The 7,374-nt window shown below is 44.2% G+C and overlaps 2 protein-coding genes across 6 annotated transcripts in view; one reads left to right on the top strand and one right to left on the bottom strand.

The window, feature by feature from the left end:
- The window catches only part of LOC109971767 (NACHT, LRR and PYD domains-containing protein 3-like), a 12,965-nt gene extending 9,633 nt beyond the window's left edge, over positions 1–3,332 (bottom strand). Inside the window, exons 1-3 of one of the 3 annotated variants that reach the window (XM_020620224.1) lie at positions 2,785–3,332; positions 2,326–2,421; positions 51–124 (exon numbers count right to left, since the gene is read on the bottom strand). The gene's annotated coding sequence lies outside the window, so the exon portion shown is untranslated. Of the gene's footprint in view, positions 1–44; positions 125–2,325 lie in introns of all 3 variants that reach the window. The other 2 variants (XM_020620226.1, XM_020620225.1) reach the window with 2 other exon arrangements.
- Positions 630–7,374, top strand: part of LOC109971775 (creatine kinase B-type) — a 14,566-nt gene continuing 7,821 nt past the window's right edge. For all 3 annotated transcript variants that reach the window (XM_020620243.1, XM_020620241.1, XM_020620242.1), the window contains exon 1: positions 630–1,114. The gene's annotated coding sequence lies outside the window, so the exon portion shown is untranslated. The remainder of the gene's footprint in view (positions 1,115–7,374) is intronic.

Below are 7,374 nucleotides of genomic sequence, written 5' to 3'. Positions count from 1 at the left end.
TATATATAATACAGTATATATAGATATATTACATATATAGTTACCCAAACCTCTATGAATTATCCAAGCATTTCCTGTGTACCCCGGCCTCATCTCGGGTTTTTTCCAACGCTGGGGAAATAGTCTGTAAAAGGAGAAACCACTTGTGTCTGAAAACTGTGGATTTACTGTTATTTCTCAATAAAAACTCAAACAGTTACACAAGCACACCCTCTTTACCCACATACCCATGAACCCCAAAACACACCTTGCCTAGGTTCATACTAGAATCTGTATTTACACCAGTCCCATGTGAAAATGACATCTGTCTGAATTTGTAGAGCACATCTGATGAATGTAGCAGCACCATTTAAATGTTTTCATAACACTAAATATAAGTGAGGAGCATATAGGGTTACAGTCAGACGTGCCACATAAGACGCATGGTCTTCAACATGAGTCCATGTTTATTTTATATTTTATTGTGTCAGCTTGAAACCATACAACCATGTAGTGTAGTGGAACAGGAACGTGCATGGAGAATCAAATCCCAAACAGTCCATGAACCAATAAGTGACACGTCTTGACTGCACTTCATTTTCATGACCACTAGATGTCCTACTGGAGCACTGTGTCATTGAGGCCTCGACTAATGAACCATTTGTGTGAATACTGTGTAGAAGCTTCAACAAAGCCTCATCAACATCACTATCCGCGGCCTAATAACAAAGTTTCATGAAGAGGCTCTATGTGGAGTAAAAAGCTCGTTCCAGTCCCACTTCAGGTAAGTTTGGGGGCTTCCGCAGAAGCCCGACACGGCGCGCTACTAAGAGGCGCGCGCACACATCTGTATCTATTAAACGGCGTAGTGTCGCACATCCCTCAGCGCCGTGCGACGACCTACAGCCGATTCCAGTGCCATTACTTTAGCCCCTAGTGTCTTAGAGTCACCCAGCAGGAAGAAGACATCCAAACGGCTCCTGGCAGTGATGTGTTTGGCGCCAAAGCCCTCTCTTCTGGCGTCCAACACTCTGACGACAGCGAGTCACCAGTACGCAGGGAAGAGTCACAGCGACACCCAACGCGCGTCCACCGAACAGCAACTAACCGTCTGGCTCCTGTTGCGCAGAATAAGGTACTGGGGTCAAGCTTTATGTTAACTGTATGAACCGGTGGGCCAATCGGGGTATCTGGGAACTGTGTGAGATGACACAATTCAGATGGTCATCCTTCTTAAGGAAGTCGGTCTTGTAATGTTGACAGACTGCTGTTAAAAACATTTTAGCCATCTTTCATTGAGTCAGACCCAGGATAGAGCCAGGGTGCACCCCGCCCCCCCAGCCAGTGTCAGCTGGGAATCGCCCCAACCCCCCCCCCGGGGCCCTGTCTAGACTAAGATGTATAGATAACGGATGGAGAGTCAGTTTTAACTTTTGTAATCTTGACTTGACTAAGAGGAAAAGGTTGGGAAACATTAACCTTTGTCAAAAGATCACTGGCATTAAGTTAAGTGATCTTCGTCATGTTTATCGTGCACAAGCTGTCTCCACCCTCTTCATGAGGAGCGTCAACATCTTCCATCAGGTAGGAGGTTCACTCGTCCTAAGAGGGCCACATGAAACATAGCTGAGATCATTTGTTCCATCAGCTGCTGGTTTGTTGGATATATTATAGATATGGTTGCAACCGTCTTATTTTATATAGATAATGGGATGATGGACTTGTTTTCTATTTTACTGCACTTCCCCTGATGACGACACTAAGTTGATTGTTCTTAAGTCTGTTGATGTGTGTTGATTGTGATACTATGGGTGCAAACCAAAATGGCCCTGGAGAATAATCAAGATTTTCTCATTCAAACCCAAACACAGTTCAAAACTATGGATGCAAATCCCAAATCCTGTTTGGACAAACAGTAAAGTAACTCTGGTGAGGGTCAAGGCAAAGTGCGGTGAGTGGCAGAAACCAGGTGAGGAAGCCTCAGGCGCAGGTTCAGGGTGCAGGGAGCAGCCGGAGGGCACGGCCCAGGGCGACACTACAATCTGGGACTGACTGCAAGGAAAAGCAGGTCAAAGTGGCAAAATAAAAGCCCAGAGCAGGAAGTCAGGGACCAGTCGTGACACCTTTCTTATTTTAAGTTAGCTTGAAATGCAGAAACATAAAGATCCGCTTCACAGAATGTTACAGGCCAGATTTCCCTTTTTTAGCACCGTGTCAATCAGCTGTTGTGCTTTGTCTGTCATGAGCACTGCTGTGTTAATCGTTTTCTTTTAAGAAGAACTCATTTCTATTTTTGAGTTTTTGTTGGTCTTCAACAGGGACATAATACTGATCAGTGGGCAGTACCTCGTCTTCCTCGCTCATCCTCATCATCTTCTTTCTTTCTTCCTCATCTTGCCCCGTGCCACTAAGCTTTGACTGGTACAGTCTATTTATTTTCATCTGTCAGTGAAAAAAGTAAACACACGTTCAATACATATTTCTATCCAAATGGTACCGGCCTCTCTTACAAACAAAAGGTTTACTTCATTTTAACGTGCACTTCAACCCTTTACACACAGGGACTGTGTTAAGACTTTATCAGTCTGACATTAAATGGATCAAATTGATGTTAGTAGCTAATTAAACCTCAACATCAGATGAACTGGAGGCTTCTGGAGACTGAGCTGCCTGTTGACAATCAAAACACAGTGATTTAGTAGGTGATTGATGATTGATGATTGATAAGACCATTGGTGATATGACCACCCAACATCTTTAGCAGCATCACAGCAGAGAAACCACTTCACTGTTTATATTACGTACACGTCGGACGAACATCGTGGTTGTCCTCACGGCTTTGGTCATCCGGGCCAGTCATAAACCCCTCTGCCATCCGCACTTCTCCACCCAGCTGTCCCGACTTCAGAACCCGGATGAAGACCACACAGAAGATCAATAAAACGCGGTGCTGACACAACAAAACTATTTTATATCACAGATCCTGTGTTTCCATACTTGACTTAGTCTCATTAACCCGCTGCCAACATTTGTCTTTCAGCACATAAAGTCAACACTTTCGATCCCCGTTAAGTCAAGTCCAGCGGAAACGCCCACGTTTCCCAGCAAGTCACAGCCACGCCCACTGAACCGACGTCACCTTTGAATTGAGCTCGAGAATAGTTCGGACGCGGTACTTGACAAGTTATAACACCAACCTTCCCGAATACGGTAATCTTGTTTAGACTGACCACGTATTATCTCTCTAAACCGTTATAGTCTGAAAATATCGAAACTTAATAAAGTGGCAAAATAACAGGCCCAGGGCGGACACGAGCAACAGACCACAGCTGGCTCGCAGTGCATTCTGGGATACTTGGCTGCCCTCAGCTCCCGTCCTGGGTTGAGGGGACACGTGGTTCCTTCATGTGAACTTGTTACCTCGTTAAAGCGCCACAACTAATTTAACCAATTTAAATTACTTCTTCAAAGTAATGTAACGCATTACTTTTGTAATACTTTACGTTGGTCAACAAAGCAGAAAAGTCCTAAAAACAATCTAAACCAGCCTCAACAGTGAAGGAAGGTGCCGCAGAGCACAGATAGGTTTTTTACCAAAGCTTTTCAGATATACCCCCTTTGTATTCAGTGGCATTTCATTGTGTAGCTGTAATTTATTGTATTCTTAGTAACTGTAATCCATTACAGTTACATTTATTTTATAATTTAATAACATGATGCAGTTACATGTAACAGTATGTCATAAAGGTACATTTCATAGTTTTGACTGTCACAAGCACATGAACCCAGGACGTGGTTCTGCCTTATTTTGAAAACTGAACTGCAAAGTTTTGTGATAAATGGAAGCTGACAGTACTAAAACTAAAGTTACCGACTGTTTCTGTACAAAAGCTGATATTCACAAACGTAGGCCTCTGTGTCACCTATCTCAGACACAAAAATAATACATCAGCTGGAGTATTTCCTAAATGGGACATCGAGTAACACCTCCTCTTCCAAACAGGCTGGACACTACAGAACCTTACGGTACCATGTGTGAACGTTCAAGCAAATTAAAGTTGGTGCAAAGCAGAAGAGTTGAGAGAAGGAACCAAAAAGTCTGTTCCACAGTGAAATACAGTTGACCCTAACAGCTCTTTTCCTGTAACCTTGGCGTGCCTGCAGTCCTCACTGCAGGCTGAATAGTTACAGCAAAGCTAGTCACCCTGTCTGCACTAAACATTTCTAGACAACAGATCTCTAATCCATATCTATCTAACTAAGAAATAACCTAACAGTGATAAATGGAAGCTGACAGTACTAAAACTAAAGTTACCGACTGTTTCTGTACAAAAGCTAATATTCACAAACGTACCTATCTCATACACAAAAATAATACATCAGCTGGTTGAAACTAACCGCTGACGAGCAGTTTAAAGATCCGCTTACACAAAAACTGCAGTGTGAGCTGTAATTGCGTGGACAAGGGCAGGATGCTGAGGGTGAACCAGCATCAGGATCAATCTATGCATGAGCAGGTGACTGGGTCACTGACAAGCCCCCGGTTCAGTGAATGTGGTGTTGTGGTGTTGAAGGTGGACCAGTTTGTCAGAGGAGATGCTGTAGAAGGACAGACGGCCATCAGGCCAGTCCACATACACTGCTACTCTGTGAGAGGCGGTGCTGTTGCATCGTCTGTGTAACTGAGGGAGTAACTGTCATCAGAGCAGGACCGCGTCCAGAACTCTGCCAGAACTTGACATGTGTCCTCAGCAGCCTCTCCTGGTTCCACAGTATGTCACTCCAATATCAACCATTCCTTCCTACTCAACCTTCCATTAACAGCGACTGGTCAGGTCACATTTACACAGCAGCTCTTTCCTGCTTTAAAAGCTCCATAGTTTATGAGGATCTGGCTCGCCCTCTCTGTTGCCCTCTACCATCACCCTCTGGTTGTCATCAAGACAGTCCAAGGTTTCTGTCTGATAGTGTTTGTGTGTCTGGGTCCAGACTTCACAGTCCTCTGATGGAGAAACAAGACACAACGCAGCACCAGTTCAGCATCTAACACAACTGATGGGTTTGTTTGTTGCTTTGTTAACTGAGAGTCCAATATAATTCACAGTGACACGTTTCCTTTGTTGGACATCAGTTGTTCACTGGACACTTCAGATGGAAGACCAGAGCAAAGGGCACCTCGTGTCTTTTAATGTGTTTCCTCGCATCTTAACATGGGCAGGACTAAGGCACAAGGAAAAGACTCAAGTGAGGGAAACTCTGGTGCTTCTAAGAAACGTGGGATAGACCCAGTGTCTCAGAACGGTGCAGTTTCCCGTTTCTGTCCATCCTCATTACATATCCAAGGTTTTCAGAGATCTTTTTACTCCTGTTTTTTTGTATTATGTGATGAGTTGGACATAAATGTTTTGAGGAGGATTTTTGTTGCCATGTAGTTATAAAATATGAGCATTTCCTAAATGGGGCATCGAGTAACACCTCCTCTTCCAAACAGGCTGGACACTACAGAACCTTACGGTACCATGTGTGAACGTTCAAGCAGATTAAAGTCGGTGCAAAACAGAAGAGTTGGGAGAAGGAACCAAAAAGTCTGAATGAGGAGTACAATCCATACACTAACATGGCTCGTTGTCTCTCAAACATATGATGTAGTTCATTCTCTGCTGGCAGACGAGACCATGAACCGTCTCTCACGTGGACGCCCACAGCAGCACAGACCTAGCAGCAGTGTGCGGTTATAAAAAGACATTGTTTGGACTGTAACTGGACTCCTGCAGGCTGCACAACGCGCTGCTCACGACCAACACAGCTATTCTTAGATCTTTTGTTGAACTGACGGCGTCCGTGTCTGCCATCACACCGACAACATGTGGAAGGTCAAACGTGAGTGTTTTCAGCGCATGGTTCTGAGATTTTCACTCCAAACTAACTCACTGTTCTGACAATTGGTTTGTTTTACCCAGATGACGATGAGGATGATGATGATGTGACTGAATCTTCCATTACAACACTGACATGATCACACGGAGGATGTTTGACTGTTGTGTCCTGTGTTTCTTAATTTGGTTTTATTTTTCCATAATTACACAAGATGAAGTTTAAATTACTTGTGTTCAGTCATGTTATATTTTCAGTTTTGATAAGTTATTTCAGGCCAAAAACAAAAACAAAACAAGTATCTTCATGATTAATTAATACACGTGTATCAACAGGAAACACTGAGAAGATGTACAGGTTGAGTAAGTGGGCCGGTATACACCTGCACACAGCTGTACACACCTGTACAGACAGGGGCAGAGTACCAGCACTTTGCCATACTGGGACTTTTTGTTGAGTACCACACTTCTCCCAAACTGCCGGTGACCGGTACGCCTTCAGCCCTCTCCACGGACTGATTTGAGGTGAACTGTGTCCCTGTTGACACGTTCAGGCCCTGAAGAAGCATCAATACGATATCTTACCTCCCTAAAGTGCATCATCGTACCATTTCCACTCCCTAATGTGAGCCACATCAGGCTCTGAGCAGCTGCTTTCCTCCCAGTTTGAGCCCTGTCTGAAGCCAAAATGGAGCATTTTCACTAGAACATGAACCAAGAGCTGCATTTTCAGATTTTTAAAGGAACCACATTTAAAAAGGCTCTGAACTATGATATGTTTAACCCTTTGCTTTTGTTGCAGCTCCACTTGTGTTTCCTTTGGAGCTGAGGTACCGGCCGATTTTGGAGGTAATCCCTGTGACTGTGCATGAGTCTGTGCGGGTCAGTCATCTCTTCTGGCAGCATTAACTAAAGACAAACTGACTGGGTGATTGTGGCAGTAATACCACTTTCTAGATGCAGACTGTGCTGCCCGAGTCCTGGCTGCTCTGCTGTTGTTACAGACATATCCGAACTAACCCGACACGCGACTCACGGACTTTAACACTTATCATGCGACTGTCTTTGGAAATATGTGAATGGTGTTTGTCAAAGGCCACTAAAAACTAAATGCTGAACAGACACTGATATTAGATCTTAATAAATCTCGCTCCTTTCTGGACCTATGGAGTGAAACATCACAAACTGTTGAGTAAAGGTTTCTGTATAATCCAAGGCTGAATTTCTATTGTTAACACTGTGACAAATGCCAATATTACCTTGAACTTGTGCAGCAGAACCTGGAAATTCTGCTTTCACTTGAGCTCTCCAGGCTACAGCCCCCTCCTCAGACCCTCCACACAGGAGAAGTGGTAATGGGTGGATGGCTTTGGGCTCTCTATGACTAAGCACCCCCCAGTGGCATGAGGCTAAGCAAAGGTTGTTATACAACACAAACGTGGTGGCATCATTGAGAGAGTAGCCCCAGTTCCCTTAACTGACTGCTCCTCAGTCCTCAATCCTCCTCAACCCGGACGTTGTT

This window comes from Monopterus albus, unplaced genomic scaffold (genome assembly GCF_001952655.1).
Source record: "Monopterus albus unplaced genomic scaffold, M_albus_1.0 scaffold235.1, whole genome shotgun sequence".
Classification (NCBI taxonomy): Eukaryota; Metazoa; Chordata; class Actinopteri; order Synbranchiformes; family Synbranchidae; genus Monopterus; species Monopterus albus.
Note: the sequence above shows the minus strand (reverse complement) of the source record. Positions and strands in the feature narration are given on the sequence as shown.